This window comes from Schistocerca americana, unplaced genomic scaffold, assembly GCF_021461395.2.
Source record: "Schistocerca americana isolate TAMUIC-IGC-003095 unplaced genomic scaffold, iqSchAmer2.1 HiC_scaffold_220, whole genome shotgun sequence".
Lineage (NCBI taxonomy): Eukaryota > Metazoa > Arthropoda > Insecta > Orthoptera > Acrididae > Schistocerca > Schistocerca americana.
In genome coordinates, this window is record NW_025725929.1 from 151022 (window position 1) to 165139 (window position 14118).

The window sequence follows — 14118 nt, forward strand, 5'->3', positions numbered from 1 at the left end:
TGCGATTGCCAGGCCTCCGTGATGATTTTGCAAATATGCTTAGCCTGACATTTGAAAGAGAGGGTGTTGGCTAAGGACACCTGTGTGAGCCATTTTCTTTTATACTGTTTCGGGATTTACCGCCTTTGTGTATGTTTCTTCTCTACATCCAGGACTGAAGTTTTCGTGCACCTTTAGGGCGCTCAAGAAAAAACAAACGAGAGACCACGAACCGAGACAGTAGGGGATAGTACTACGCCCTTGTACAGGTGCCTTTCGGAAACAGGACGGTGGAGTCATCGTGGCCAGGCCTCGGGCTTCGACCCCTGCCCACTTTGCTTCCGCAGGCCTGAATCTCACTGTCACGTCTAACTTTACACAATCACAAAAAATATGAATTTATTATGCACTCCCAGTATATCAAAATTGAGGTACAAATCCACCCTTTGCTGTTTGCATTAGAAACCAATTATATATTCTTTTTATTAAAGTGTGTGTGTGTGTGTGTCTGTGTGTGTGTGTGTGTGTGTGTGTGTGTGTGTGTGTGTGTGTGTCTGTGTGTGTTCCCTTTGGACTTAAAAGAATGCTGTAAAAAAAAAAAAAAAAAAAAAAAAAGGGGGTATGATTCCTGCTTAGGGTGCAGGAGGTCCCGGGTTCAAATCCCGGACGAGCCCTAGCGTTTTGTGCAAACTGATCGCACGTCAGTGGCTGAGTCAGCGCAAAAAGATCGCCGTCAATATCAAATGAATTTCTTATTCGATGTGAGCAATTGACACTCGGGTCCGACGCGTGAAGGCGATTACGAAGGTTTCGGGTACAGATGGTAGCAGATGCATGTTAGTACGTCTTGCTTAAAGTGATGAAAAAGTGTTTCCGCCCGGGATCGAACCGGGGACCTTCTGCGTGTTAGGCAGACGTGATAACCGCTACACCACGGAAACTGCTTGTGTGCACCTTACTTCACAGACAACTTATAGTGATGTTGCCATCGTAACTAAAAAATTCAATAAATGTGGTACTTGCAAACGAAGGGACATGCAGCAGATCCACACACGACGTGGCTCATTGGAGGACAATACGACATAGGCAGCAAAATACTGTCCCCGCCCGGGATCGAACCGGGGACCTTCTGCGTGTGAAGCAGACGTGATAACCGCTACACTACGGAAACGACGGACCTGAGGAGTCCATCCTTGTTCACTCGAACTTGCCTCAGACTTTCTCACGTCCGCGAATGCACACACGACAGTTCTTTTGTCAGCCTGGAACCCATCACAGCCGAGGGCTCAAGAAGTCTTCGGGGTGCTCGAGAGGGTGTCTGCCGTAGCACCCCTAACGATATAGCGGCGTTTCGCGCAGTCGTTATTGCAAGTCATATCACCAAAAGCAATCACTTTCTCAGCAGCAGGCAGTGCGAGCCCAGCGGCAGCTCTACATGAAGGTACCAATAGCCCAGGAAGGCCGCCGACCGCGGGAATTCGCGCCGCCCCCATCCCGCCAGCGTACACGAGACTTCCTGGGCACCCTGGACGACATCGAGGGGCTGGAATAATTGGCGTTCGCCGTGTCACAGGGCTCGTTGGTCTAGGGGTATGATTCCTGCTTAGGTTGCAGGAGGTCCCGGGTTCAAATCCCGGACGAGCCCTAGCGTTTTGTGCAAACTGATCGCACGTCAGTGGCTGAGTCAGCGCAAAAAGATCGCCGTCAATATCAAATGAATTTCTTATTCGATGTGAGCAATTGACACTCGGGTCCGACGCGTGAAGGCGATTACGAAGGTTTCGGGTACAGATGGTAGCAGATGCATGTTAGTACGTCTTGCTTAAAGTGATGAAAAAGTGTTTCCGCCCGGGATCGAACCGTGGACCTTCTGCGTGTTAGGCAGGCGTGATAACCGCTACACCACGGAAACTGCTTGTGTGCACCTTACTTCACAGACAACTTATAGTGATGTTGCCATCGTAACTAAAAAATTCAATAAATGTGGTACTTGCAAACGAAGGGACATGCAGCAGATCCACACACGACGTGGCTCATTGGAGGACAATACGACATAGGCAGGAAAATACTGTTCCCGCCCGGGATCGAACCGGGGACCTTCTGCGTGTGAAGCAGACGTGATAACCGCTACACTACGGAAACGACGGACCTGAGGAGTCCATCCTTGTTCACTCGAACTTGCCTCAGACTTTCTCTCGTCCGCGAATGCACACACGACAGTTCTTTTGTCAGCCTGGAACCCATCACAGCCGAGGGCTCAAGAAGTCTTCGGGGTGCTCGAGAGGGTGTCTGCCGTAGCACCCCTAACGATATAGCGGCGTTTCGCGCAGTCGTTATTGCAAGTCATATCAGCAAAAGCAATCACTTTCTCAGCAGCAGGCAGTGCGAGCCCAGCGGCAGCTCTACATGAAGGTACCAATAGCCCAGGAAGGCCGCCGACCGCGGGAATTCGCGCCGCCCCCATCCCGCCAGCGTACACGAGACTTCCAGGGCACCCTGGACGACATCGAGGGACTGGAATAATTGGCGTTCGCCGTGTCACAGGGCTCGTTGGTCTAGGATTATGATTCCTGCTTAGGTTGCAGGAGGTCCCGGGTTCAAATCCCGGACGAGCCCTAGCGTTTTGTGCAAACTGATCGCACGTCAGTGGCTGAGTCAGCGCAAAAAGATCGCCGTCAATATCAAATGAATTTCTTATTCGATGTGAGCAATTGACACTCGGGTCCGACGCGTGAAGGCGATTACGAAGGTTTCGGGTACAGATGGTAGCAGATGCATGTTAGTACGTCTTGCTTAAAGTGATGAAAAAGTGTTTCCGCCCGGGATCGAACCGGGGACCTTCTGCGTGTTAGGCAGACGTGATAACCGCTACACCACGGAAACTGCTTGTGTGCACCTTACTTCACAGACAACTTATAGTGATGTTGCCATCGTAACTAAAAAATTCAATAAATGTGGTACTTGCAAACGAAGGGACATGCAGCAGATCCACACACGACGTGGCTCATTGGAGGACAATACGACATAGGCAGCAAAATACTGTCCCCGCCCGGGATCGAACCGGGGACCTTCTGCGTGTGAAGCAGACGTGATAACCGCTACACTACGGAAACGACGGACCTGAGGAGTCCATCCTTATTCACTCGAACTTGCCTCAGACTTTCTCACGTCCGCGAATGCACACACGACAGTTCTTTTGTCAGCCTGGAACCCATCACAGCCGAGGGCTCAAGAAGTCTTCGGGGTGCTCGAGAGGGTGTCTGCCGTAGCACCCCTAACGATATAGCGGCGTTTCGCGCAGTCGTTATTGCAAGTCATATCACCAAAAGCAATCACTTTCTCAGCAGCAGGCAGTGCGAGCCCAGCGGCAGCTCTACATGAAGGTACCAATAGCCCAGGAAGGCCGCCGACCGCGGGAATTCGCGCCGCCCCCATCCCGCCAGCGTACACGAGACTTCCTGGGCACCCTGGACGACATCGAGGGGCTGGAATAATTGGCGTTCGCCGTGTCACAGGGCTCGTTGGTCTAGGGGTATGATTCCTGCTTAGGTTGCAGGAGGTCCCGGGTTCAAATCCCGGACGAGCCCTAGCGTTTTGTGCAAACTGATCGCACGTCAGTGGCTGAGTCAGCGCAAAAAGATCGCCGTCAATATCAAATGAATTTCTTATTCGATGTGAGCAATTGACACTCGGGTCCGACGCGTGAAGGCGATTACGAAGGTTTCGGGTACAGATGGTAGCAGATGCATGTTAGTACGTCTTGCTTAAAGTGATGAAAAAGTGTTTCCGCCCGGGATCGAACCGTGGACCTTCTGCGTGTTAGGCAGACGTGATAACCGCTACACCACGGAAACTGCTTGTGTGCACCTTACTTCACAGACAACTTATAGTGATGTTGCCATCGTAACTAAAAAATTCAATAAATGTGGTACTTGCAAACGAAGGGACATGCAGCAGATCCACACACGACGTGGCTCATTGGAGGACAATACGACATAGGCAGGAAAATACTGTTCCCGCCCGGGATCGAACCGGGGACCTTCTGCGTGTGAAGCAGACGTGATAACCGCTACACTACGGAAACGACGGACCTGAGGAGTCCATCCTTGTTCACTCGAACTTGCCTCAGACTTTCTCTCGTCCGCGAATGCACACACGACAGTTCTTTTGTCAGCCTGGAACCCATCACAGCCGAGGGCTCAAGAAGTCTTCGGGGTGCTCGAGAGGGTGTCTGCCGTAGCACCCCTAACGATATAGCGGCGTTTCGCGCAGTCGTTATTGCAAGTCATATCAGCAAAAGCAATCACTTTCTCAGCAGCAGGCAGTGCGAGCCCAGCGGCAGCTCTACATGAAGGTACCAATAGCCCAGGAAGGCCGCCGACCGCGGGAATTCGCGCCGCCCCCATCCCGCCAGCGTACACGAGACTTCCAGGGCACCCTGGACGACATCGAGGGACTGGAATAATTGGCGTTCGCCGTGTCACAGGGCTCGTTGGTCTAGGATTATGATTCCTGCTTAGGTTGCAGGAGGTCCCGGGTTCAAATCCCGGACGAGCCCTAGCGTTTTGTGCAAACTGATCGCACGTCAGTGGCTGAGTCAGCGCAAAAAGATCGCCGTCAATATCAAATGAATTTCTTATTCGATGTGAGCAATTGACACTCGGGTCCGACGCGTGAAGGCGATTACGAAGGTTTCGGGTACAGATGGTAGCAGATGCATGTTAGTACGTCTTGCTTAAAGTGATGAAAAAGTGTTTCCGCCCGGGATCGAACCGGGGACCTTCTGCGTGTTAGGCAGACGTGATAACCGCTACACCACGGAAACTGCTTGTGTGCACCTTACTTCACAGACAACTTATAGTGATGTTGCCATCGTAACTAAAAAATTCAATAAATGTGGTACTTGCAAACGAAGGGACATGCAGCAGATCCACACACGACGTGGCTCATTGGAGGACAATACGACATAGGCAGGAAAATACTGTTCCCGCCCGGGATCGAACCGGGGACCTTCTGCGTGTGAAGCAGACGTGATAACCGCTACACTACGGAAACGACGGACCTGAGGAGTCCATCCTTGTTCACTCGAACTTGCCTCAGACTTTCTCTCGTCCGCGAATGCACACACGACAGTTCTTTTGTCAGCCTGGAACCCATCACAGCCGAGGGCTCAAGAAGTCTTCGGGGTGCTCGAGAGGGTGTCTGCCGTAGCACCCCTAACGATATAGCGGCGTTTCGCGCAGTCGTTATTGCAAGTCATATCAGCAAAAGCAATCACTTTCTCAGCAGCAGGCAGTGCGAGCCCAGCGGCAGCTCTACATGAAGGTACCAATAGCCCAGGAAGGCCGCCGACCGCGGGAATTCGCGCCGCCCCCATCCCGCCAGCGTACACGAGACTTCCAGGGCACCCTGGACGACATCGAGGGGCTGGAATAATTGGCGTTCGCCGTGTCACAGGGCTCGTTGGTCTAGGGGTATGATTCCTGCTTAGGTTGCAGGAGGTCCCGGGTTCAAATCCCGGACGAGCCCTAGCGTTTTGTGCAAACTGATCGCACGTCAGTGGCTGAGTCAGCGCAAAAAGATCGCCGTCAATATCAAATGAATTTCTTATTCGATGTGAGCAATTGACACTCGGGTCCGACGCGTGAAGGCGATTACGAAGGTTTCGGGTACAGATGGTAGCAGATGCATGTTAGTACGTCTTGCTTAAAGTGATGAAAAAGTGTTTCCGCCCGGGATCGAACCGGGGACCTTCTGCGTGTTAGGCAGACGTGATAACCGCTACACCACGGAAACTGCTTGTGTGCACCTTACTTCACAGACAACTTATAGTGATGTTGCCATCGTAACTAAAAAATTCAATAAATGTGGTACTTGCAAACGAAGGGACATGCAGCAGATCCACACACGACGTGGCTCATTGGAGGACAATACGACATAGGCAGGAAAATACTGTTCCCGCCCGGGATCGAACCGGGGACCTTCTGCGTGTGAAGCAGACGTGATAACCGCTACACTACGGAAACGACGGACCTGAGGAGTCCATCCTTGTTCACTCGAACTTGCCTCAGACTTTCTCTCGTCCGCGAATGCACACACGACAGTTCTTTTGTCAGCCTGGAACCCATCACAGCCGAGGGCTCAAGAAGTCTTCGGGGTGCTCGAGAGGGTGTCTGCCGTAGCACCCCTAACGATATAGCGGCGTTTCGCGCAGTCGTTATTGCAAGTCATATCAGCAAAAGCAATCACTTTCTCAGCAGCAGGCAGTGCGAGCCCAGCGGCAGCTCTACATGAAGGTACCAATAGCCCAGGAAGGCCGCCGACCGCGGGAATTCGCGCCGCCCCCATCCCGCCAGCGTACACGAGACTTCCAGGGCACCCTGGACGACATCGAGGGGCTGGAATAATTGGCGTTCGCCGTGTCACAGGGCTCGTTGGTCTAGGGGTATGATTCCTGCTTAGGTTGCAGGAGGTCCCGGGTTCAAATCCCGGACGAGCCCTAGCGTTTTGTGCAAACTGATCGCACGTCAGTGGCTGAGTCAGCGCAAAAAGATCGCCGTCAATATCAAATGAATTTCTTATTCGATGTGAGCAATTGACACTCGGGTCCGACGCGTGAAGGCGATTACGAAGGTTTCGGGTACAGATGGTAGCAGATGCATGTTAGTACGTCTTGCTTAAAGTGATGAAAAAGTGTTTCCGCCCGGGATCGAACCGGGGACCTTCTGCGTGTTAGGCAGACGTGATAACCGCTACACCACGGAAACTGCTTGTGTGCACCTTACTTCACAGACAACTTATAGTGATGTTGCCATCGTAACTAAAAAATTCAATAAATGTGGTACTTGCAAACGAAGGGACATGCAGCAGATCCACACACGACGTGGCTCATTGGAGGACAATACGACATAGGCAGGAAAATACTGTTCCCGCCCGGGATCGAACCGGGGACCTTCTGCGTGTGAAGCAGACGTGATAACCGCTACACTACGGAAACGACGGACCTGAGGAGTCCATCCTTGTTCACTCGAACTTGCCTCAGACTTTCTCTCGTCCGCGAATGCACACACGACAGTTCTTTTGTCAGCCTGGAACCCATCACAGCCGAGGGCTCAAGAAGTCTTCGGGGTGCTCGAGAGGGTGTCTGCCGTAGCACCCCTAACGATATAGCGGCGTTTCGCGCAGTCGTTATTGCAAGTCATATCAGCAAAAGCAATCACTTTCTCAGCAGCAGGCAGTGCGAGCCCAGCGGCAGCTCTACATGAAGGTACCAATAGCCCAGGAAGGCCGCCGACCGCGGGAATTCGCGCCGCCCCCATCCCGCCAGCGTACACGAGACTTCCAGGGCACCCTGGACGACATCGAGGGGCTGGAATAATTGGCGTTCGCCGTGTCACAGGGCTCGTTGGTCTAGGGGTATGATTCCTGCTTAGGTTGCAGGAGGTCCCGGGTTCAAATCCCGGACGAGCCCTAGCGTTTTGTGCAAACTGATCGCACGTCAGTGGCTGAGTCAGCGCAAAAAGATCGCCGTCAATATCAAATGAATTTCTTATTCGATGTGAGCTATTGACACTCGGGTCCGACGCGTGAAGGCGATTACGAAGGTTTCGGGTACAGATGGTAGCAGATGCATGTTAGTACGTCTTGCTTAAAGTGATGAAAAAGTGTTTCCGCCCGGGATCGAACCGTGGACCTTCTGCGTGTTAGGCAGACGTGATAACCGCTACACCACGGAAACGGCTTGCGTGCACCTTACTTCACAGACAACTTATAGTGATGTTGCCATCGTAACTAAAAAATTCAATAAATGTGGTACTTGCAAACGAAGGGACTTGCAGCAGATCCACACACGACGTGGCTCATTGGAGGACAATACGACATAGGCAGGAAAATACTGTTCCCGCCCGGGATCGAACCGGGGACCTTCTGCGTGTGAAGCAGACGTGATAACCGCTACACTACGGAAACGACGGACCTGAGGAGTCCATCCTTGTTCACTCGAACTTGCCTCAGACTTTCTCTCGTCCGCGAATGCACACACGACAGTTCTTTTGTCAGCCTGGAACCCATCACAGCCGAGGGCTCAAGAAGTCTTCGGGGTGCTCGAGAGGGTGTCTGCCGTAGCACCCCTAACGATATAGCGGCGTTTCGCGCAGTCGTTATTGCAAGTCATATCAGCAAAAGCAATCACTTTCTCAGCAGCAGGCAGTGCGAGCCCAGCGGCAGCTCTACATGAAGGTACCAATAGCCCAGGAAGGCCGCCGACCGCGGGAATTCGCGCCGCCCCCATCCCGCCAGCGTACACGAGACTTCCAGGGCACCCTGGACGACATCGAGGGGCTGGAATAATTGGCGTTCGCCGTGTCACAGGGCTCGTTGGTCTAGGGGTATGATTCCTGCTTAGGTTGCAGGAGGTCCCGGGTTCAAATCCCGGACGAGCCCTAGCGTTTTGTGCAAACTGATCGCACGTCAGTGGCTGAGTCAGCGCAAAAAGATCGCCGTCAATATCAAATGAATTTCTTATTCGATGTGAGCAATTGACACTCGGGTCCGACGCGTGAAGGCGATTACGAAGGTTTCGGGTACAGATGGTAGCAGATGCATGTTAGTACGTCTTGCTTAAAGTGATGAAAAAGTGTTTCCGCCCGGGATCGAACCGGGGACCTTCTGCGTGTTAGGCAGACGTGATAACCGCTACACCACGGAAACTGCTTGTGTGCACCTTACTTCACAGACAACTTATAGTGATGTTGCCATCGTAACTAAAAAATTCAATAAATGTGGTACTTGCAAACGAAGGGACATGCAGCAGATCCACACACGACGTGGCTCATTGGTGGACAATACGACATAGGCAGGAAAACACTGTTCCCGCCCGGGATCGAACCGGGGACCTTCTGCGTGTGAAGCAGACGTGATAACCGCTACACTACGGAAACGACGGACCTGAGGAGTCCATCCTTGTTCACTCGAACTTGCCTCAGACTTTCTCTCGTCCGCGAATGCACACACGACAGTTCTTTTGTCAGCCTGGAACCCATCACAGCCGAGGGCTCAAGAAGTCTTCGGGGTGCTCGAGAGGGTGTCTGCCGTAGCACCCCTAACGATATAGCGGCGTTTCGCGCAGTCGTTATTGCAAGTCATATCAGCAAAAGCAATCACTTTCTCAGCAGCAGGCAGTGCGAGCCCAGCGGCAGCTCTACATGAAGGTACCAATAGCCCAGGAAGGCCGCCGACCGCGGGAATTCGCGCCGCCCCCATCCCGCCAGCGTACACGAGACTTCCAGGGCACCCTGGACGACATCGAGGGGCTGGAATAATTGGCGTTCGCCGTGTCACAGGGCTCGTTGGTCTAGGGGTATGATTCCTGCTTAGGTTGCAGGAGGTCCCGGGTTCAAATCCCGGACGAGCCCTAGCGTTTTGTGCAAACTGATCGCACGTCAGTGGCTGAGTCAGCGCAAAAAGATCGCCGTCAATATCAAATGAATTTCTTATTCGATGTGAGCTATTGACACTCGGGTCCGACGCGTGAAGGCGATTACGAAGGTTTCGGGTACAGATGGTAGCAGATGCATGTTAGTACGTCTTGCTTAAAGTGATGAAAAAGTGTTTCCGCCCGGGATCGAACCGTGGACCTTCTGCGTGTTAGGCAGACGTGATAACCGCTACACCACGGAAACTGCTTGCGTGCACCTTACTTCACAGACAACTTATAGTGATGTTGCCATCGTAACTAAAAAATTCAATAAATGTGGTACTTGCAAACGAAGGGACTTGCAGCAGATCCACACACGACGTGGCTCATTGGAGGACAATACGACATAGGCAGGAAAATACTGTTCCCGCCCGGGATCGAACCGGGGACCTTCTGCGTGTGAAGCAGACGTGATAACCGCTACACTACGGAAACGACGGACCTGAGGAGTCCATCCTTGTTCACTCGAACTTGCCTCAGACTTTCTCTCGTCCGCGAATGCACACACGACAGTTCTTTTGTCAGCCTGGAACCCATCACAGCCGAGGGCTCAAGAAGTCTTCGGGGTGCTCGAGAGGGTGTCTGCCGTAGCACCCCTAACGATATAGCGGCGTTTCGCGCAGTCGTTATTGCAAGTCATATCAGCAAAAGCAATCACTTTCTCAGCAGCAGGCAGTGCGAGCCCAGCGGCAGCTCTACATGAAGGTACCAATAGCCCAGGAAGGCCGCCGACCGCGGGAATTCGCGCCGCCCCCATCCCGCCAGCGTACACGAGACTTCCAGGGCACCCTGGACGACATCGAGGGGCTGGAATAATTGGCGTTCGCCGTGTCACAGGGCTCGTTGGTCTAGGGGTATGATTCCTGCTTAGGTTGCAGGAGGTCCCGGGTTCAAATCCCGGACGAGCCCTAGAGTTTTGTGCAAACTGATCGCACGTCAGTGGCTGAGTCAGCGCAAAAAGATCGCCGTCAATATCAAATGAATTTCTTATTCGATGTGAGCAATTGACACTCGGGTCCGACGCGTGAAGGCGATTACGAAGGTTTCGGGTACAGATGGTAGCAGATGCATGTTAGTACGTCTTGCTTAAAGTGATGAAAAAGTGTTTCCGCCCGGGATCGAACCGGGGACCTTCTGCGTGTTAGGCAGACGTGATAACCGCTACACCACGGAAACTGCTTGTGTGCACCTTACTTCACAGACAACTTATAGTGATGTTGCCATCGTAACTAAAAAATTCAATAAATGTGGTACTTGCAAACGAAGGGACATGCAGCAGATCCACACACGACGTGGCTCATTGGTGGACAATACGACATAGGCAGGAAAACACTGTTCCCGCCCGGGATCGAACCGGGGACCTTCTGCGTGTGAAGCAGACGTGATAACCGCTACACTACGGAAACGACGGACCTGAGGAGTCCATCCTTGTTCACTCGAACTTGCCTCAGACTTTCTCTCGTCCGCGAATGCACACACGACAGTTCTTTTGTCAGCCTGGAACCCATCACAGCCGAGGGCTCAAGAAGTCTTCGGGGTGCTCGAGAGGGTGTCTGCCGTAGCACCCCTAACGATATAGCGGCGTTTCGCGCAGTCGTTATTGCAAGTCATATCAGCAAAAGCAATCACTTTCTCAGCAGCAGGCAGTGCGAGCCCAGCGGCAGCTCTACATGAAGGTACCAATAGCCCAGGAAGGCCGCCGACCGCGGGAATTCGCGCCGCCCCCATCCCGCCAGCGTACACGAGACTTCCAGGGCACCCTGGACGACATCGAGGGGCTGGAATAATTGGCGTTCGTCGTGTCACAGGGCTCGTTGGTCTAGGGGTATGATTCCTGCTTAGGTTGCAGGAGGTCCCGGGTTCAAATCCCGGACGAGCCCTAGCGTTTTGTGCAAACTGATCGCACGTCAGTGGCTGAGTCAGCGCAAAAAGATCGCCGTCAATATCAAATGAATTTCTTATTCGATGTGAGCTATTGACACTCGGGTCCGACGCGTGAAGGCGATTACGAAGGTTTCGGGTACAGATGGTAGCAGATGCATGTTAGTACGTCTTGCTTAAAGTGATGAAAAAGTGTTTCCGCCCGGGATCGAACCGTGGACCTTCTGCGTGTTAGGCAGACGTGATAACCGCTACACCACGGAAACTGCTTGCGTGCACCTTACTTCACAGACAACTTATAGTGATGTTGCCATCGTAACTAAAAAATTCAATAAATGTGGTACTTGCAGACGAAGGGACTTGCAGCAGATCCACACACGACGTGGCTCATTGGAGGACAATACGACATAGGCAGGAAAATACTGTTCCCGCCCGGGATCGAACCGGGGACCTTCTGCGTGTGAAGCAGACGTGATAACCGCTACACTACGGAAACGACGGACCTGAGGAGTCCATCCTTGTTCACTCGAACTTGCCTCAGACTTTCTCTCGTCCGCGAATGCACACACGACAGTTCTTTTGTCAGCCTGGAACCCATCACAGCCGAGGGCTCAAGAAGTCTTCGGGGTGCTCGAGAGGGTGTCTGCCGTAGCACCCCTAACGATATAGCGGCGTTTCGCGCAGTCGTTATTGCAAGTCATATCAGCAAAAGCAATCACTTTCTCAGCAGCAGGCAGTGCGAGCCCAGCGGCAGCTCTACATGAAGGTACCAATAGCCCAGGAAGGCCGCCGACCGCGGGAATTCGCACCGCCCCCATCCCGCCAGCGTACACGAGACTTCCAGGGCACCCTGGACGACATCGAGGGGCTGGAATAATTGGCGTTCGCCGTGTCACAGGGCTCGTTGGTCTAGGGGTATGATTCCTGCTTAGGTTGCAGGAGGTCCCGGGTTCAAATCCCGGACGAGCCCTAGCGTTTTGTGCAAACTGATCGCACGTCAGTGGCTGAGTCAGCGCAAAAAGATCGCCGTCAATATCAAATGAATTTCTTATTCGATGTGAGCAATTGACACTCGGGTCCGACGCGTGAAGGCGATTACGAAGGTTTCGGGTACAGATGGTAGCAGATGCATGTTAGTACGTCTTGCTTAAAGTGATGAAAAAGTGTTTCCGCCCGGGATCGAACCGGGGACCTTCTGCGTGTTAGGCAGACGTGATAACCGCTACACCACGGAAACTGCTTGTGTGCACCTTACTTCACAGACAACTTATAGTGATGTTGCCATCGTAACTAAAAAATTCAATAAATGTGGTACTTGCAAACGAAGGGACATGCAGCAGATCCACACACGACGTGGCTCATTGGAGGACAATACGACATAGGCAGGAAAATACTGTTCCCGCCCGGGATCGAACCGGGGACCTTCTGCGTGTGAAGCAGACGTGATAACCGCTACACTACGGAAACGACGGACCTGAAGAGTCCATCCTTGTTCACTCGAACTTGCCTCAGACTTTCTCTCGTCCGCGAATGCACACACGACAGTTCTTTTGTCAGCCTGGAACCCATCACAGCCGAGGGCTCAAGAAGTCTTCGGGGTGCTCGAGAGGGTGTCTGCCGTAGCACCCCTAACGATATAGCGGCGTTTCGCGCAGTCGTTATTGCAAGTCATATCAGCAAAAGCAATCACTTTCTCAGCAGCAGGCAGTGCGAGCCCAGCGGCAGCTCTACATGAAGGTACCAATAGCCCAGGAAGGCCGCCGACCGCGGGAATTCGCGCCGCCCCCATCCCGCCAGCGTACACGAGACTTCCAGGGCACCCTGGACGACATCGAGGGGCTGGAATAATTGGCGTTCGCCGTGTCACAGGGCTCGTTGGTCTAGGGGTATGATTCCTGCTTAGGTTGCAGGAGGTCCCGGGTTCAAATCCCGGACGAGCCCTAGCGTTTTGTGCAAACTGATCGCACGTCAGTGGCTGAGTCAGCGCAAAAAGATCGCCGTCAATATCAAATGAATTTCTTATTCGATGTGAGCAATTGACACTCGGGTCCGACGCGTGAAGGCGATTACGAAGGTTTCGGGTACAGATGGCAGCAGATGCATGTTAGTACGTCTTGCTTAAAGTGATGAAAAAGTGTTTCCGCCCGGGATCGAACCGGGGACCTTCTGCGTGTTAGGCAGACGTGATAACCGCTACACCACGGAAACTGCTTGTGTGCACCTTACTTCACAGACAACTTATAGTGATGTTGCCATCGTAACTAAAAAATTCAATAAATGTGGTACTTGCAAACGAAGGGACATGCAGCAGATCCACACACGACGTGGCTCATTGGAGGACAATACGACATAGGCAGGAAAATACTGTTCCCGCCCGGGATCGAACCGAGGACTTTCTGCGTGTGAAGCAGACGTGATAACCGCTACACTACGGAAACGACGGACCTGAGGAGTCCATCCTTGTTCACTCGAACTTGCCTCAGACTTTCTCTCGTCCGCGAATGCACACACGACAGTTCTTTTGTCAGCCTGGAACCCATCACAGCCGAGGGCTCAAGAAGTCTTCGGGGTGCTCGAGAGGGTGTCTGCCGTAGCACCCCTAACGATATAGCGGCGTTTCGCGCAGTCGTTATTGCAAGTCATATCAGCAAAAGCAATCACTTTCTCAGCAGCAGGCAGTGCGAGCCCAGCGGCAGCTCTACATGAAGGTACCAATAGCCCAGGAAGGCCGCCGACCGCGGGAATTCGCGCCGCCCCCATCCCGCCAGCGTACACGAGACTTC

General features: G+C 52.8%; 39 non-coding genes across 39 annotated transcripts; 11 read left to right on the forward strand and 28 right to left on the reverse strand.

Annotated features, from left to right (window-relative positions):
- Positions 1–847: 847 nt before the first annotated feature.
- Trnav-aac lies at positions 848–920 on the reverse strand. Its single transcript has one exon. It is a non-coding gene; the product is annotated as a tRNA-Val (tRNA).
- A 157-nt stretch (positions 921–1077) lies between these two features.
- Positions 1078–1150, reverse strand: Trnav-cac. The gene has a single exon. It is a non-coding gene; the product is annotated as a tRNA-Val (tRNA).
- Positions 1151–1552: 402 nt separating this feature from the next.
- Positions 1553–1624, forward strand: Trnap-agg. The gene has a single exon. It is a non-coding gene; the product is annotated as a tRNA-Pro (tRNA).
- Positions 1625–1818: 194 nt separating this feature from the next.
- On the reverse strand, positions 1819–1891 carry Trnav-aac. Its single transcript has one exon. It is a non-coding gene; the product is annotated as a tRNA-Val (tRNA).
- A 157-nt stretch (positions 1892–2048) lies between these two features.
- On the reverse strand, positions 2049–2121 carry Trnav-cac. The gene has a single exon. It is a non-coding gene; the product is annotated as a tRNA-Val (tRNA).
- A 668-nt stretch (positions 2122–2789) lies between these two features.
- Positions 2790–2862, reverse strand: Trnav-aac. The gene has a single exon. It is a non-coding gene; the product is annotated as a tRNA-Val (tRNA).
- A 157-nt stretch (positions 2863–3019) lies between these two features.
- Positions 3020–3092, reverse strand: Trnav-cac. Its single transcript has one exon. It is a non-coding gene; the product is annotated as a tRNA-Val (tRNA).
- A 402-nt stretch (positions 3093–3494) lies between these two features.
- On the forward strand, positions 3495–3566 carry Trnap-agg. Its single transcript has one exon. It is a non-coding gene; the product is annotated as a tRNA-Pro (tRNA).
- A 194-nt stretch (positions 3567–3760) lies between these two features.
- Positions 3761–3833, reverse strand: Trnav-aac. Its single transcript has one exon. It is a non-coding gene; the product is annotated as a tRNA-Val (tRNA).
- A 157-nt stretch (positions 3834–3990) lies between these two features.
- Trnav-cac lies at positions 3991–4063 on the reverse strand. Its single transcript has one exon. It is a non-coding gene; the product is annotated as a tRNA-Val (tRNA).
- A 668-nt stretch (positions 4064–4731) lies between these two features.
- Positions 4732–4804, reverse strand: Trnav-aac. The gene has a single exon. It is a non-coding gene; the product is annotated as a tRNA-Val (tRNA).
- A 157-nt stretch (positions 4805–4961) lies between these two features.
- On the reverse strand, positions 4962–5034 carry Trnav-cac. The gene has a single exon. It is a non-coding gene; the product is annotated as a tRNA-Val (tRNA).
- A 402-nt stretch (positions 5035–5436) lies between these two features.
- On the forward strand, positions 5437–5508 carry Trnap-agg. Its single transcript has one exon. It is a non-coding gene; the product is annotated as a tRNA-Pro (tRNA).
- Positions 5509–5702: 194 nt separating this feature from the next.
- On the reverse strand, positions 5703–5775 carry Trnav-aac. The gene has a single exon. It is a non-coding gene; the product is annotated as a tRNA-Val (tRNA).
- Positions 5776–5932: 157 nt separating this feature from the next.
- On the reverse strand, positions 5933–6005 carry Trnav-cac. The gene has a single exon. It is a non-coding gene; the product is annotated as a tRNA-Val (tRNA).
- A 402-nt stretch (positions 6006–6407) lies between these two features.
- On the forward strand, positions 6408–6479 carry Trnap-agg. Its single transcript has one exon. It is a non-coding gene; the product is annotated as a tRNA-Pro (tRNA).
- A 194-nt stretch (positions 6480–6673) lies between these two features.
- On the reverse strand, positions 6674–6746 carry Trnav-aac. Its single transcript has one exon. It is a non-coding gene; the product is annotated as a tRNA-Val (tRNA).
- A 157-nt stretch (positions 6747–6903) lies between these two features.
- Positions 6904–6976, reverse strand: Trnav-cac. Its single transcript has one exon. It is a non-coding gene; the product is annotated as a tRNA-Val (tRNA).
- A 402-nt stretch (positions 6977–7378) lies between these two features.
- Trnap-agg lies at positions 7379–7450 on the forward strand. Its single transcript has one exon. It is a non-coding gene; the product is annotated as a tRNA-Pro (tRNA).
- A 194-nt stretch (positions 7451–7644) lies between these two features.
- Positions 7645–7717, reverse strand: Trnav-aac. The gene has a single exon. It is a non-coding gene; the product is annotated as a tRNA-Val (tRNA).
- Positions 7718–7874: 157 nt separating this feature from the next.
- Trnav-cac lies at positions 7875–7947 on the reverse strand. Its single transcript has one exon. It is a non-coding gene; the product is annotated as a tRNA-Val (tRNA).
- A 402-nt stretch (positions 7948–8349) lies between these two features.
- On the forward strand, positions 8350–8421 carry Trnap-agg. The gene has a single exon. It is a non-coding gene; the product is annotated as a tRNA-Pro (tRNA).
- Positions 8422–8615: 194 nt separating this feature from the next.
- Trnav-aac lies at positions 8616–8688 on the reverse strand. The gene has a single exon. It is a non-coding gene; the product is annotated as a tRNA-Val (tRNA).
- Positions 8689–8845: 157 nt separating this feature from the next.
- Trnav-cac lies at positions 8846–8918 on the reverse strand. Its single transcript has one exon. It is a non-coding gene; the product is annotated as a tRNA-Val (tRNA).
- A 402-nt stretch (positions 8919–9320) lies between these two features.
- Trnap-agg lies at positions 9321–9392 on the forward strand. The gene has a single exon. It is a non-coding gene; the product is annotated as a tRNA-Pro (tRNA).
- A 194-nt stretch (positions 9393–9586) lies between these two features.
- On the reverse strand, positions 9587–9659 carry Trnav-aac. The gene has a single exon. It is a non-coding gene; the product is annotated as a tRNA-Val (tRNA).
- Positions 9660–9816: 157 nt separating this feature from the next.
- Trnav-cac lies at positions 9817–9889 on the reverse strand. The gene has a single exon. It is a non-coding gene; the product is annotated as a tRNA-Val (tRNA).
- Positions 9890–10291: 402 nt separating this feature from the next.
- On the forward strand, positions 10292–10363 carry Trnap-agg. Its single transcript has one exon. It is a non-coding gene; the product is annotated as a tRNA-Pro (tRNA).
- A 194-nt stretch (positions 10364–10557) lies between these two features.
- On the reverse strand, positions 10558–10630 carry Trnav-aac. The gene has a single exon. It is a non-coding gene; the product is annotated as a tRNA-Val (tRNA).
- Positions 10631–10787: 157 nt separating this feature from the next.
- Positions 10788–10860, reverse strand: Trnav-cac. Its single transcript has one exon. It is a non-coding gene; the product is annotated as a tRNA-Val (tRNA).
- A 402-nt stretch (positions 10861–11262) lies between these two features.
- Positions 11263–11334, forward strand: Trnap-agg. Its single transcript has one exon. It is a non-coding gene; the product is annotated as a tRNA-Pro (tRNA).
- Positions 11335–11528: 194 nt separating this feature from the next.
- Positions 11529–11601, reverse strand: Trnav-aac. The gene has a single exon. It is a non-coding gene; the product is annotated as a tRNA-Val (tRNA).
- Positions 11602–11758: 157 nt separating this feature from the next.
- On the reverse strand, positions 11759–11831 carry Trnav-cac. The gene has a single exon. It is a non-coding gene; the product is annotated as a tRNA-Val (tRNA).
- A 402-nt stretch (positions 11832–12233) lies between these two features.
- Positions 12234–12305, forward strand: Trnap-agg. Its single transcript has one exon. It is a non-coding gene; the product is annotated as a tRNA-Pro (tRNA).
- Positions 12306–12499: 194 nt separating this feature from the next.
- On the reverse strand, positions 12500–12572 carry Trnav-aac. The gene has a single exon. It is a non-coding gene; the product is annotated as a tRNA-Val (tRNA).
- A 157-nt stretch (positions 12573–12729) lies between these two features.
- Positions 12730–12802, reverse strand: Trnav-cac. Its single transcript has one exon. It is a non-coding gene; the product is annotated as a tRNA-Val (tRNA).
- A 402-nt stretch (positions 12803–13204) lies between these two features.
- On the forward strand, positions 13205–13276 carry Trnap-agg. Its single transcript has one exon. It is a non-coding gene; the product is annotated as a tRNA-Pro (tRNA).
- Positions 13277–13470: 194 nt separating this feature from the next.
- Trnav-aac lies at positions 13471–13543 on the reverse strand. Its single transcript has one exon. It is a non-coding gene; the product is annotated as a tRNA-Val (tRNA).
- Positions 13544–13700: 157 nt separating this feature from the next.
- Positions 13701–13773, reverse strand: Trnav-cac. Its single transcript has one exon. It is a non-coding gene; the product is annotated as a tRNA-Val (tRNA).
- Positions 13774–14118: the final 345 nt, after the last annotated feature.